Raw genomic sequence first — 15,261 nt, 5'->3', positions numbered from 1 at the left:
TCAGTTGAACAAGGAAAGTGTTTTTAAGAATTATTTGGAAAGGAGTAGAAAACAGAACAATATCATTTGTTCTTGCATAAATCTATCCTTTCCCTGTGTTTAAATACCACATATAGTACTGCTTCTCATACCTCAGAGAGATTGGAAATTCTGGTTGAAGTGGAAAGATTCAGGGAAAGGCAGAAGGCATGACTGTAAGTATGGAATATCTTCCATATAACAAGTGGTGTAGTAAGGCAGGAAACTTTATTTTGGAAAAAAAATAAAAAAGACAAGTATGGTATGAACTCTAGAGTTGCACAGTGAATGTGGACAGGACTGTATAATTGCTTTTGCAATGCAAGAACAGATGAATCTGGCAGAAGGCAGGTTTAAAATAAATCAGAATGCAGTTTATAGTTTTTCCAGTTGTGGATAATGAGGCTTACATGTGTTCAAAAATTTACACATGAGGAAATTAATGGAATTGACATCCACTGAAATTTAGCAAGACTGTGGAAACATTGTTAAGAAGTCCAGGAGGTTCCTGATGTGCCTTGGCCTGTTCCTAACAAGCTACTCTGAAAACTAAAAATGCTGTGACTCGTTTATTTAAGCAAAATTCAAGATATAACATTATGGTTTTTGTTACCACTGGATCAAAGTAGTTGTTTTCAACTTCCTTAAATGCTGCTGACAAAGTACAGAGGTTCTGGGGACAAAATAATGCCACCCCAGAGAAAGGGCAACAAAGTGGTGAAGGATCTGGAACAGAAACCCTGTGAGGAGTGGCTGAGAGAGCTGGAGGTGTTTAGCCTGGAGGAAAGGAGGCTCAGGGGAGACCTTATCACTCCCTACAACCACCTGAAAGGAGGCTATAGCCAGGTGGGGGTTGAGCTTCTCCAAGACAAATGACAGGACAAGGGGAAATGGCTTCAAGCTGTGCTAAAGGAGGTTCAGGTTGAACATTAGGAAAAATGTCACTGAAAAGGTGGTTGAGGACTGGAACAGGCTGCCCAGGGAAGTGAGGGAGTCACTATCCCTGGAAGTGCTCAGAAATGAGCAGATGTGGCACTTTGGCATATGGTTCAGTGGGCATGGTGGTATTTAGTTAAGGTTGGACTTGATGATCATGGAGGTCTTTTCCAACCGTAATGTTTTATGATTCCATGAATTTCTTCAGATTCACCAATTTAAATTCATAGTTTATATAGTAATTTAATCTAATGATTATTACATTAATATCTCAGGCATTTTCTAACTTCCATTTGCTTAGTGAGTTAAGAGTTTCAGGTTTTGATGGCTGCAGAAAGATGTTTTTATGACTTTTTCATAAGCTTCTCGTGGTATTTCAGTGTGGCTATAGTGTTGTCAGAACTAAACTTTGTGTTTGCCCTTTACTAAAGAAAAGAGCTCACAGTTCTACCCGTGCGTCAAATATTTTAAATTTTAAAAGTATCTTATTTTTCCTTTCTAACTCATGAAGTTGCAGGGCTTGTCAATGTACTCACTAATCAGTTCATTTATTTTAAGCAAACTTCTTACTTCCAGATCTCTAAAGCCAAAAATAAATTCCCTTAAAAAATCAACAGCAATATATACTTACATAAGAAGCTTTTTGAGGCTCTGGTTGTAATTAAAAATTTTTAAAGTCAACAGTGTCTTGAAGAAAAGCATTCCAAGTACTTTATTTACCAAGGGAAGCCACAGGAGAATAAATCAATACATACTTCCAAAGTAGGCACAGGTAGGTGCATAATTCCATGCTGTACTGCTATTAGGTAACTTGACATCCCTCCAGGAGCTCGGAAAACAGATCTTGTTTACAGAAAATGAATAGAACAAATGGACAGAAGAATTTCACAGTCTGTCACATCCTTAGAAATGAAAAGAATTTGGAAATTGAGGTAATCAGATGCCATAATAATTATAGGAATGTAAATTATTCAGATTTGCAAAAAGGAATCTATTTGTGCAGATGTTATGTACGTGCAAGTCTCACTGATAGCCACAGGAACGGTTTCTGTGCAGCACTTTGGTCTTATTATTCATGTAGCATATATTTCTGTAACCAAAATGGATACACTTCATATTTTCCTTGCACTATTTAAGGTTTAAATATAGGGAACTATATTTGAAGTTTTCCATCCTCCTGTGTGGGGTTCGAAAAATGTGCAGGTTAGAGAAGACATGGGATTCTTTAGCAACTATGCAAAGAGGTGAATGACTTAAAATATCCACTAAAAACCAGAGATATGGAACTACAATAATAAAAATGGTTTCTTCTATTGTCTTGGAGTTTGAGGTTCGTTCTTGGTGCACACATGACCTTTCTTAAGGCAAAATAAGCTCTCTAAAATCCTTTAGAGACCTTCTTGCTTATAAAACTTTTTTTTTTTTCCCAGTAATTTTCAGTTCCAATTCTGTGTAAATGTTTTGATTGCTTTTTTTTTTTCAGTTTCTAGGGATACATAATTATATGGAGAAGCTGACAACAGAGTAATTTAAAATTGTGAATAGCTTGCTTTCTCACATTAGCAATACCTTTATTTGTTCTTTGAGACCAGAGCAGGATACCCAACATTTTGCCAGCTTCACACACTTTGACGTTCAAACGACAGAATACGTCTTTCATCAAGTAGCTGTCCTCTGGCCTATTTCTGTTTCATAAGTCAGGTTCAATGGTGCAGTGTAATTTCATCTCAATGTTTTGAAGAAATAAACTTTCTTGAGACATAGGTGACCTGCTCTAGGAGTAATTACAGTTGGCATGACATCATTTAGGCAAACAAATGTTTATTTCTTTTCAGTTTAAAGGTCAGGAGAAATCTAGCAGAGAACAATTATCAGTAAGATAACTCTATGTAAAATTGTAATATATTTGGTATAGAAATGAGAAAAGAAGTTGCTTTATATGTAGTCCAGAATCCTACCATTTATGCAAAGACAGTGATAATAAGTCTGAAGTTTTTCTGAAGTTTCCAAGCAAATATTTTTGGCATCAGGTGCCTGTAATGGTCATATATACTGAACACATGAAAAAGAGATGTGGGAGAGAAGTTTTGGGCACAGACACTCAGCACTGCTGAATTGAAATAATATTTGCTTGTATGTAGCTGCAACCTCTTAGTGCTAGAGTCATGCTTACATTTCTTTTTGTATTGTGCTGAAGTGCAACATTTTAGGTGTTACAAAAACTGAAGACTTAAAAGCAAAGGGCTGCATGCATAATGTAGGCATGGTAGTGATGGGGATAGGTAACACAACAAAAGGCAATGCATAACCGGGTATTAGGGAATTAACAGGTCTTGTGTTCAGGTTCTTGTGTCTAAGATGCCTTGCGATACCACCAGCATGGAAAGTCAGATATTTTGATTTACTTAATGTATATATAGGAGCATCAAGAAAAATTTTCAATTTTTTTTAAATTTTCTGTAACTTTTAACTAATCCATTGGTTTCGATGGTTTGGGGGTTTGCTTTTTGTTTGTTAGGGCTTTTTTTTACTTTTCTGTTGCCCTGTTGGTGAAACTCACATTTTCACTCTGTGCATGAAAGGGACTATTATCCTGACTTAGAGAGTAGGTTGTTGAGTCATATGAACTTGTCTAAAAATCATTTCTCTGCAAAAAATTTAATTCTGAAAAAAAAAAAAATTGCAAAATTACTTCTGCTGAAACAGACAAATGCAAAAATAATATATTTTTAGTCAAATTTTACTTTGTTATACAATATAACAAGCTAATTTGAATAAAGACACTGCCTCAGAGTTATTGGAATAGATTTAAAAACATATAGAATTTCTCAGCAGTTTTAAATGACTGAAAATGATTAAATCTGTGATCTTACAGATTTCGAGACTGAACATTACAAATTTTGGTCATGTCCCAGCTGAGCTGAAATATCCATGGCAAAAAATATGCAATAGAACTTTTTGACATTGAAAGTGAATATTTTTGTTGAAGTTGACAGCTCTAAACAGACAAAACATCATCCTTAGCTTTTAGCATTAAACAGTCCTTTTGAGATGAAAAGAATACTTCAAACCCCTTAGAGTTAACTTACCCTGTGTAGTGTTTTCAGCTGATGTCTTATTGGTTTGGAGTGGTCCTAGATGTCACAGTTCTGCTCCTAATTAGGATGACTAAGTGGCTGATCTCTTCATAAGCCTGGATCCAGTTGGTGAAGAAAGTATTTATGCCTTATTCTGCCTCTAATATGTTATTTTTTGCTTAGCAGACCTGAACTGTATTTACAGGCATCAAAACTTACTCTTCTAAATATGTGGGATTAGGTATCTAGGTAACTGGTTTAATTTCAAAGGCTCTTAGTTCCCATCACACCCTACAAGCCTTTAGTGACCTTGGATAGTTATCATGATGGAATCCAGAACTTTCTGATAACCATGAAATTTAACTTCAAAGCCGTGTCAGACAGTGAAACAATCCACCCACATTAAAAAAATGGTTCCAGGTTTTTCTTTAGCTTGAAAATACTCATGAGGACCCTGCCTTATGCAACCACTGCAGAAATCTGTGAATTGCTCCCATTTCTTAAGCGCATTTGGCAAAATCAAGATTTTGACACACGTCCAATCTGGGCCCTGCTAAAAGGGGCTGGAGCTCTGACATCAGCATATTTTGAAATTTTTTTCCAAATTCGGGGCTACAGATATGCGTTATAAATGTGTATTAAAGTTGTTTATCAGTTAAAGTTACCGTGCTTAAATGCATTTTGGAGCTGTTAGCAGCAATTATTTTTATTACCCTTTGGTATAATTGAAACATACACTTCAACTTTTAGCAAATAAGATGTAAGTCCAAAATATTGCAGATTATTTACATGACTGTTTTCTTGTATTCATTCTAGTCATGCAGTGGCCTCTTCTTATTGGTCAAAGAGGGTTATCTTTCCAGTATGCAGCATGACAGAAGTACAATAAAAAGCACATTCATGGAATATCTCATCATCAGAAAGTCAACTGATGAGGATCTGGTTCTCAACTTAAATTCACTGTTCATTTCTAGGAACGCTGCAGAGCCACACTCTTCTCTCTGCCAATAAGTATTGACCTTACCAGCATTGCTGACAGAAACATAATAAGTATTGTTATCCATTATTAGCAAGAAAATTTTTCTAGGAGGTTCTCAGGAGAACAAGAGAGAGAGAACTGTCTTCAGATTTATCTTCATAAAATATAACTTTGGATCTCCATATAATAAAGCTACATGTAATATCTGCATGTAAAGAATGTGTAAACGTAGAGAAGGGAGACTGGGAGAAGGAGCCACAGTACAATGAGGAATGAACCATCAACTGCAAGAGTAAGACTGTGAAGTTTTATTTAGTTATACATTTATTTCGTTAAAAGCATAGTTAGAATAGATATTACTGACGCATGTCTGAAAAACTTTAGGTTTCCTCAGTTTCACAGAGGAATTTGAACAGAAGCTAGGAAATATCATTTAATGAAGTGATTTCACCATACTCTGATTTTCTTTCTCTGGTTATTTCAGTTTGTGATTAAATACTGTCTGTCTTTTGTTGCTTTTTCGATCAGTGTTAGTTAATTGTTAAAAGTTCTTTCCATTATACATTTCAATTAAATAAATGTAATCTGGAAATTTATTATTCTTGGTACTGCTTCTCTTGCTGACATAATGAAATTTGACGATTTTTTTTGTGCTGGTTTGCTAATAACAACATCCACCTTCTTTTTCATGGTGACTGTCAGTGCAGGAGATACACATTCTGTGTCCTCAAAAGGAAGAAACTCCTATTTCTGGGCAAAAAAAGTCTTCCTTTTCTCTAAAAAGTTCTTTCAAAATCATTATAAGCAGCCCTGGTTGTCTTGTTGACTTTTGGCATATGCTTTGCAGGTCTTGTGAGAAGTCTCAACAAGATGAACTCTCTTGCTTCAGGTACCACTCTGTCCATGCTGGCAGAGTGTCTTCGTTCCTTTTCCTACCCCACAACTGTGAGCAGTGATGGTTGTTTTGAACATATTCATTGGTCAGTCACTGTCAGATCTTAATTCAGCTGTGATGAAGTGAACAGAACGAGTTGAAAGTCTTCAGGTGAATTCCTTCCCTCTATCTAGATTTTTGCAGACCATGCGGTTAGATATCTTGCTCTCTGAGAGGGTAACAAAGAATGTGTGTTTGAATAATTTGAAGTTCATCATCATCTTTGAAGAGAACTGACAGCTTCTCTGTCAGAAACTTTGAACAATGTAGCCAGGAGGCTGTGAGGTTCATCTGATTTCATGTGCCATGTCACTGGTTTAAGTAGGGTTACAATTCTTTGGTCTGTATTATGAAAAGTAAAGGTTTGACAGGTCTTTTTCTCTTCCTACCTCTCCTAAGTATTTTGGTGCAAATGCTGAATTCTCCTACTCAAGCCTCCTTAGTTCACATTGTCCTTTTTCACCTCCTGAGCCCTCTGTAGTGGATCGATTTCCTTCACTGTATCATCAAATCTATCTGAATTATTTTCCTCAAATCCTTCTGTTGCTGAATAAAGGATGTCATTATGGTTTTGAAAATTATTCAGAAACTGAACTGTCTCTTTCAGTACCAAATGTCTGATACAATGATTAATGAGTTTTCAAGATGGCATTTCTTTCCCACCCTGTTCTTCTGTTGAAAAATAGAACAAGTGAGGAGTGCGACCATTCAGTAAATGCGCCTCAGTCCTGAAGAATAACAAGTACCTTTGGTTATGATTCTTCTCCATAGATTTCCTTCTAATTAAGATATTCATTGCTGTAATTAGTAAGGATGGAATTCATTTTAACATACACCCCTCTCCTCTAAGAATAACTGTGAGGAATCTAATTTTAGAGCAAAATATTTCTCATCTTTAAAACCACTTTCTGTTTTAATAGAAAATTATAGAACTTCCTTCTGTTCAACTTATAAAGTGATGTCATCTATTCCAACATAAACCCCTAAATCCAGCTGCTTAACTATTGGGAATTGTAAAGCTAGCTAGTAATTTCGTAGTATTGGGGAGGAAAACAAAAAAGAGCTAAGTAGTATTATGTAGTTAATATTCTTTAATTTAAAGCAATGATGGTTTATGTCATTGCATTTTCATGTCTCTTATTTACACCCATTCATAGAAAACTATCAGATTGGTATTAAACTAAAATAAAGAGAAACACACCATTGGTGTAGTGTAGATATTAGAATATTTTGGGATACAACAATTAATACCTGAACCGCACAGTTATACCAAGGGTTCAATAGGAAAGGCAGAATTGACGCTTAGATTAAAACTCATGTATTTCTGTTAGGTGTTTTTTCTGAAATCTGTAAGCAGGTCTATGGAGACTGGTAAAAATAAGTCTTCTATTTAAGTAATTTATATCATGGTTTAGAGGTTAATAGAGATTTTAAAGCTGAATTTTTAAAAGAGCCCTCTGGTAATATACCTAAATGCATTTTAATAGTGTGGGTAGAATTCATCTAAATCAGTTGCAGCTGTCTAAATGTTAGGCATTTATTCAAAACCAGTTGCCTAGATTGCCTATGTTCACAGAGAAAAGATAGAAGCTTCTTCCTGTAATTGCTGCTCAGTAACATACTCAAAAATTTTTTTTCTATTGATAGATCTCTTAAAATCTTCTGGTGCAAATCCTGATTTCTTCTATGTAAGTCTCCTTCATTCACATTGTCCTTTACTAACATATTCAAAGCTCTTTAAGAATTCAAAATTAATTTAAGATAAAGTAAAAATACAAAAATTTAAATTTTGATAAATATTACCATGTGTGATACTATTAAATAACCAAATTCCTGCGGTCAGCTTCTTCACACGTACACAGCTGATAATGCAGGATGAAACTGCCCGGTAGTTGGAGTGCAAAGTGGTTTTCTTTTAAGCCAAAGATATCTCCCAATAAATTTTTGGCTATGGAAGTGAAAAGTCTTTTTCCATTTAAATTTGCTACTGACCCGTACATTTTATGTGTAGGACAGTTTTCAGCTGGTGCAAATCAACAAATAGCTGCTCTAAAATCCATGGTGCTGAGAATGTGTGACTGAAACAAAACACTTTTATTTTTTGTATAGCAGCAGTACTGGGGCTCCCACTGTGGACATAGTATCAAAAAGTCCCTATACTAAAATATTCGAGAACTAATTTTATTTCTGACTTAAATCAAAGCAAGCAGAAATCCCCAAACCCAAGACAATTGCTTAATGTTGTATTTTGCCATATTATTTAGCAAAATTGCTTCTATTTAGCATTTTTATGAGAAGCAACACATTTTCCAGGAAAATTGAAATATATGTGCAATATGATATATACAACAATAATAATTACAATTCCAGACATCTGTAAATGTTATAGTCCTTTAATAAAGTTTTATGCATTTTTGTGCGGTGTACTTAAGACACGATCTCTGTTTACAGCAGATCCTAAGCATATTAAAACAAATTATTTAGGAATGCAACAGAAGAAATCTGGTAATGCCAGTACATAACAGGCAGCTTTTATGTCAAGAATAGATTGGCTGTGTAATATTTTTTGATGATTATGTAACTTTCTAGGTAAGCATAAAGAAGGGAATTGAAGAAACCCTAATTTAGGTCAGATAGCATTGTAACCTCATCTTTCCCTGGAAAAGAACAGTCAGTACTTTTTTTTTTCCACCTATTAGACAGATTGATTATAACTTCTCAAAATGTGGAACAACAAGATTAACCTAACGATTTTAAACTGTGCATGCAAATAAACACTAGGCACCATGTGGAACAGGGATAAGGTAAAACAGATAGTGTTCTATTTTAGTCAGTACAAACAGGAAAATAGTCTTTATCTGATGTAAATATCCTATTTTTAATATATGAAATTGGATGATTAGTAGTCTTGTGATTTTAGCTGATAGCTTTCATATCAGCCAAAGAATAAAAATTGTGACTGAGAGCGGTGCTACTTCAGGGGTCTATGAAACATAGTTGTTATTTAAAGCACAAGAAAAAAACCACAGAAAATCAATATACTCGTCTTAGAATCAGGGTGTTGTCCTTTTTACCTGGAGAAAAGCAATAGCATGAAAAGGCCCTTCTCCAGAAGTCTGGTGTTTTGGTAACAGTGTGTAAGGACAGCTGACCTGAACGTGGGAGCAATTTGTTCTCTCGGTAGAACACGATTTACAGGATCTTGGGAAGGAGGCACAAATGTGACCCTGCATGAAAGGGCAGGTGGAGGGTTTCTGGCTGAAAAAGGCTTAGTTAGGAGGTCCAGGGGATTCACGTATCATCCGTCTTGAAAATAGGCACTTGCATGACCTTCTGCTGCTGATAGCTCGTGCCGGGATGTATCGGAGAAGGAAAGTAATGAGCTCCTGATAGTGGGACTAGGAATTATTTGAGAGCTTTGGGAGAGTTTTTAAAGATAAGAAAAGTTTGCTGGCAGTGCTCACAAGGGCGCATTTGTCAGCAGTGTTCAGACCTGTGTGTTAACATTGCCTTCATTTTAAGCAGTCTTTCTCCTATGGACTGAAGGCTACTTCAGCAGCTGCTGCTCCTACCTGATACTGTGCACAGTTGTTAGGGAATGTTTGGACTACAAGGTAAGGGACTTGATTTTCATGAATTGTTTGTCTTCTGGACTATCTGTGGCCAAAGAAGGGAGTTTTTTCCCCCTGAGCTTTCTGAACTCCACATATCCATTCTGACATGCAAGATAAGATCAAGTCAGATTTCTCACGTTTGATCTTGTTCCTATTTGGAGATGATGTTTTCCATTGTCTGACAAAAGTTGTTTGCAGGATTTAGAGATTAATAACCATTGTAATAATCTGCAAATACTAAAATCTTTCTAGTATTACCTGGTCCTCAGGAAAATGTTAAATCCCTTTGTTATGTTTAAAAAATATTTTCCATAAATTTGAACCTGCCAGATTAAGAGCAATTGTATGACTTTATGTTGGCCGAAGTCAAAAGATATCCCTTGATTTTATCTAGCCATAGATTTTTCAAGTAGTGCCTGTAAATTCTCTGCACCTCCGTTTTCTTAATTGTAAATCTGAAATATGAACAGGAAAAGGCTTTTTATGAAAAAAAATTAAGCTATAATGTGTAAGTTAATTCAGAGGATAGACAGTACCATCACCATAGGATAATTATGCTCATTTTTCCCTGTGCTGCTTCTGCTGCTTTTTAGTATTTTTTTCCTGGTTGCATCAGTGCAACAAAATCAGGATGACAGCAGTCATAAAACAGTTTTGGTTGAAAGATCCATCTAGTGGGTTATTTAACCTGTCCCCCAGAATTGTGATGGGATTGGCTGGCAGGAGATCATATAGCAAATATTTGATAGCCTGTTGAAAAAAAAAGACAAAAAAAGACAGATGAGAAAAAAATGTATATGCCAAAATCCAGAGGGTGCCTCTTGGCAAAGTTTTATAGACATTTTAGATCAGTAACAAGAAAAGGTAGGTAGCTACACCCCATTACTCCTTCCTAAACAGCCAGGTAATTACTTTTGGCATTTTGACAAGTGTTTACTGGAGTGAAGGTCAAAGCTGTCAGCAGAGAAGATCTATGCTAATCTGCTCAGCTGGAGAAGACTCAGGTAGCTAATGTTTTGTAATTAGAAGTTGTGGAACCCAGTTTTCACTGTAGTTTTGCACTGAGCATAAGTGAACTAATAATACAGAGTAATTTCATTTATCATAGTTCACAAAATTAGCTAAATGGGTGCTTAGGAGTAAACATCCAATGTGAAATTGGAGAAATATGGGAAATCTGTGGTACAGACTAAATGTATATTTGTGTGCATATATTTGTATGTGTAGTGTTATATATAGACGCACAAATGCATCATACATGTTTATTATGTATGTGTTTGTTTGACTTCACATGTACACAAAGATAAATAATGATAATACTTTTAATTTACATTGAAAAATATTAATGAAAAGAAAAAAAGAAAATAAAAGAAGAAAAAGAAAAGAGAGATAAGAGAAAAGAAAAATAAAAGAAAAGAAAAGAGAAGGAAAGTAAAAGGAAAGAGAAAAAAAAGAAAATAAAAAAGAAAATAAAAGAATGCACTTATTGTACTTAATAAAGGTGCAGGAAATTAAAAAAAAATTGCTGGAAATTCACATATAAAAATTCAATGCATGCAAAATATTCCCATTTTTCTTGTGGGAGTTATCACTTCATCCAGCACTACTCTGTGAATGGATTTGTTTAATCCAGAGGGCTTTTAAACTGCTAAAATACTTTAGCAAGATATGAGAAAATAAGAAAGAAAAAAAACCCAAACCAAATAAGTGTATTAACACAATTATGAAGAGAATGAAGATTTTTATAATACGTGTCATTTTTTTTATAATGTTGATTTTCTTTTCATGGTGCTATATTCATGTTTTTATCAGACTAAAGTAAAAGTGATTCTTCTTGCTTGTTGTGGTGTTCTTTGTGCTATTGAAAGTGTGTGTATGTGGAGATATATAGATATATATATATATATATAAAGAGATAAGCAGAGAATGTTTCAGAGGAGCTCAAAGTGTTCAGCTGTGCTCCTAAACTCCGGACAGCTCCTCAAGTCTATAGTGATTTCACACACAATTCAGTGTTCATTCCCTCTTGAGTTTGTTTTGTGAATTAAAATACCCAATATAGGTATTTGGTGACCACGAAATTCCTACTGTGCATGGAGAAAGAATGCAGACCTTCAAAAAGTAATGGTTTGGGACTGATTGGTGTGTACTGTGGAAATGGAGGTCAGGATTTGATGGCCAAATCTTAGATCTAAACCTAATGAGATAAGGTTGCAATGTTTCAGTGCTTGCAGTCGGAGCTGGACTAGGATTTCATTGGTAGCACTCAAAACATACTGGTTTTTTTGCTGAGGAATTTTTAACCTTGATCAGCTCTGCCAGAAAAACTGTTGAACTATTACCAGTGAAGAGCCATGGGACTGCAGCACTGAGGAAAACATTCCTCTGATAATTTTTGACTCTACATATAATCCAGAGCAAAAAGAGATAAAGCTTTAAATCTAGGACTAAAGAGCAGTATGTCAATCTGAAACATAGACTTTAATTGAGAGAAAGATTAATTTTTTCTTCTGAATTTCATGACTGAGCCTTTTTCAACTGTTACATCATTGCAGGGAACCCAGAACACAACTCATTTTGGAAAGAGATCAGAAAATGCTTCCTTTTTTTTTCCCTCCCCACCCTTCCTTCTCTGAATGGATTTTGTGTATTATTCTTTCTGACATTTATCTCCTTGGCATTTTTCCTCTTCATGGGAATCACCATGTATTCATTCTCTTAATTCATTTAACAACTTGAGGGTATATTCTGCATCCATGTGCAGCAATATAGCTGTGAAACTCACATTAACATTAATGGAAAATGTGCAGCTAAAATCAACCACACTGGGTGTAGTTACAACCCTTGGCTGTAAAATGGATTTGCACATTCAAACAGGAATTATTTCCACTTGAGAACTGGGAAGTCAGAGAGGTTATTACATTATTTTATATTAAATTAGAAGTATTTTAACATTATTTTTTAATGTGTTTCAAATTGAGAAATCCACCTGCTAGAGAACTTGTTATTTTATGTTGCAACATAATGTTTTCAAAGTTAGGTAACATTATAGGCAAGTAAACTGCCTTTCACTTGGCAGCTCCCAATACTCTACTTTCTGTACGGTTTAGGAAAATATGTTAATGATTATTATTTGATGGTAAGTTAATATCTTTTTAACTTCGTGGTGAAGAGTCAGATGCCCCTCTCGGGTTTTCTGGTGTAAACATGGATAGATCCAAACATTTGCAATGGTTTTCTCAGTCCTCCTGCAACTCTGCTTTTTTGTCGGGTCCCTTTTCCTCTCATTCTATCCATGGCTCTTTTCCTACTGGCAGCAAAGCTATCATAGAATAACTGAATATGTGAAATCAGCAGTGGGGGCAGAAAAGAGCTGAAAGCTGGGAGATGTGGTAAGCCTAGAAAAGGATGTACGGGTAGATGTTTGCAGAAGTGGCAGTATGGACAAGGAAGCTGATCCTCTTCTCTGGTTATTAAACTGGTGATGAGGCAGTGTTTGCATATTTATCACATGGTTTTGTACATATTGCTTCTACTTCTCTGATACTCTTTGCCAGTGTGAGTAAGTGCATCCATCTCTCACATTATATTGGTTTCTTGCTGTGTTAGATGTAGGTAAGGAGCATCAGAGAGTTTAAGAGCTCTAATTTGGTGTCTTCTGTAAAACTATTAAACTAATATCCATTATATACTGATATCTGTTATGCAGCAAACAACCATAACTGCTAGTTGGCAGATATTTATGTGTAGAGGCGTATGTACCAAGAATGAATTATAACTTGCCCTCAAGAGTTTTAAACAAACTTAGTGGAATATTGCCATACAGGTTAAATAAGTCTTTGCTTTAGACAGAAGGCAGTAAGCATCTAAGACTCCTCATTCCAAAAGGATGGAATCTTACATCTCAGATTTCTTCTCTGAGAATAAACAGAAATAGAAACTATTACAACAGAATGGTCAGTAACACAGCAGACAGTCCACAGCATGTTTTCACTATCACGTGGATACCTTCAAGTTCTGACACCCCTAGGAACAAGCTTCAATGTGGCTTTTAGTGTGCATCTAGTAATTGCTATTAGGTTATCATTGGTGCCACTGGTGAACGTCCTTCATGCTCCTAGTCCCTATTCTGGATAAACACTTGCAATTCACACATGGTCACGAAACCACTGTTTCATGAACGGTGGTATCATGAGAGGTAAAACTGAGTTTGGGGTAGATCCGTGCAGGAATATGAAGTCTACTGCTGGTCAAGCCCTACCCTCACCCAGGCAATTATGTGGGAGAGATTGTGTTGATGCTTATACGTGCTAAGGTTAGATAGTACATTTATACCCTTTATATTTAAAGATACTCTGCATTCTTTTAACATCTTTATCGCATTAATAAGAGAATTCCTGGAAGTCGGTGTATGTATTTTTAAAAAAAGGTGAAACCAGTTGTATTTGATTTCCATACTCCTCCTTCGGAGCACTGCTGGAGATATGATTCGTGGCTAAAGGAACCAGATACGGCCATTCATATAAAAACCGACTCCAGGGCAAAATCACTTTTCACAGATTTTAAATGTACTGTGTAGTTCTTGAATTCTTTCTTTCACGTCTGAAACTTCAGTTATACAAGGAAATTCCATTCTTCACCATTCTGTTCAGGAACTGTTGTACCCAATAGAAATGCACTTGAGTGCATCTTCTATTTGTGGTGATCTTAAAGAGTTCTTGAACGCATTCCAAAATGCGCAGACGGGTTCTGCCCTTGTGCCAAGGGAGATGGGAGTCACAGGTCTCCAGCAGCGTGCAGGGGAGCCTAAGCTACTGCAGTGACTTTTTCAGAATCACTTTTTAGAGGCTGGTATTTATCTTGATAAATCAAAGTGTTTATAATTGATGGTGAAATAGTTATTTTTAATTTTGAAAGATGTCCAGATTCATGAAGTATTGTCATACAGAACCTCTAACACTAAATGTGGTAGGACACAGAGGAAGGTTGTGCACCCTTAAAATATCTTCCATGTTTTATTTCCAAGGATCTTTAAACTTTCAAAATGCATATCTGTATATCTGTGGAAATTACAATTATTTTTTCACCAGAAGATTTTTGGAAAGATTATAGGAACAAAAATCCCCTTCAATGTTTTAGTTTTCTGATGAATTCTGAGTGATGATTACCAAATTTAGACATGACACTTATTTTGATTGTTAGCTAAATTCTTCTTACAGGATTTTTGTGTACAGAAATGAAAGAGTTCCTTTACATTTACATGTCATAAATCTGTCAAACTTTTCATAAGTATTGCTTGGCTAGTTCATCTTTATCCTAACCCTGGCATGTTTCTTTTGAAAACATTACAAGTAAAAACATGACATTCTAATTTCCTTTTTCGTTAGTATTTTTTTAGTTTATGAACATTCTTTGCTGCTTTCCAAAATCTGCTCCATTTTTAATTTTTTAGGGCATAATTTCCCACATTTTAATAGAAGATATTTCTTTTTATCTGTAATTAAATCCATAACTTGTTATTCTCAGAAGGTTATGGATTGTGACTTGACTGTTACAAAAAATGACTTAAAGAGGCTCCTAATATCAATTTAGTGTGAGGATTTAATTTATTATTCATTAGTTTTGTATTCATTGTAATAGCAGTAATCATTATGAACTCAATGGGTAGGTATGAGAATGTCAGGCACACTATATTTCCATAGA

The 15,261-nt window shown here is 35.4% G+C and overlaps 1 protein-coding gene across 4 annotated transcripts in view; it reads left to right on the top strand.

Moving 5' to 3' along the window:
* The window catches only part of PTPRN2 (protein tyrosine phosphatase receptor type N2), a 659,325-nt gene that overhangs the window by 296,422 nt on the left and 347,642 nt on the right, over positions 1-15,261 (top strand). The gene's annotated exons all lie outside the window — the stretch shown is intronic.

This window comes from Corvus moneduloides, chromosome 1 (assembly GCF_009650955.1).
Source record: "Corvus moneduloides isolate bCorMon1 chromosome 1, bCorMon1.pri, whole genome shotgun sequence".
Lineage (NCBI taxonomy): Eukaryota > Metazoa > Chordata > Aves > Passeriformes > Corvidae > Corvus > Corvus moneduloides.
This window is presented reverse-complemented; position numbering and strand designations above follow the sequence as displayed.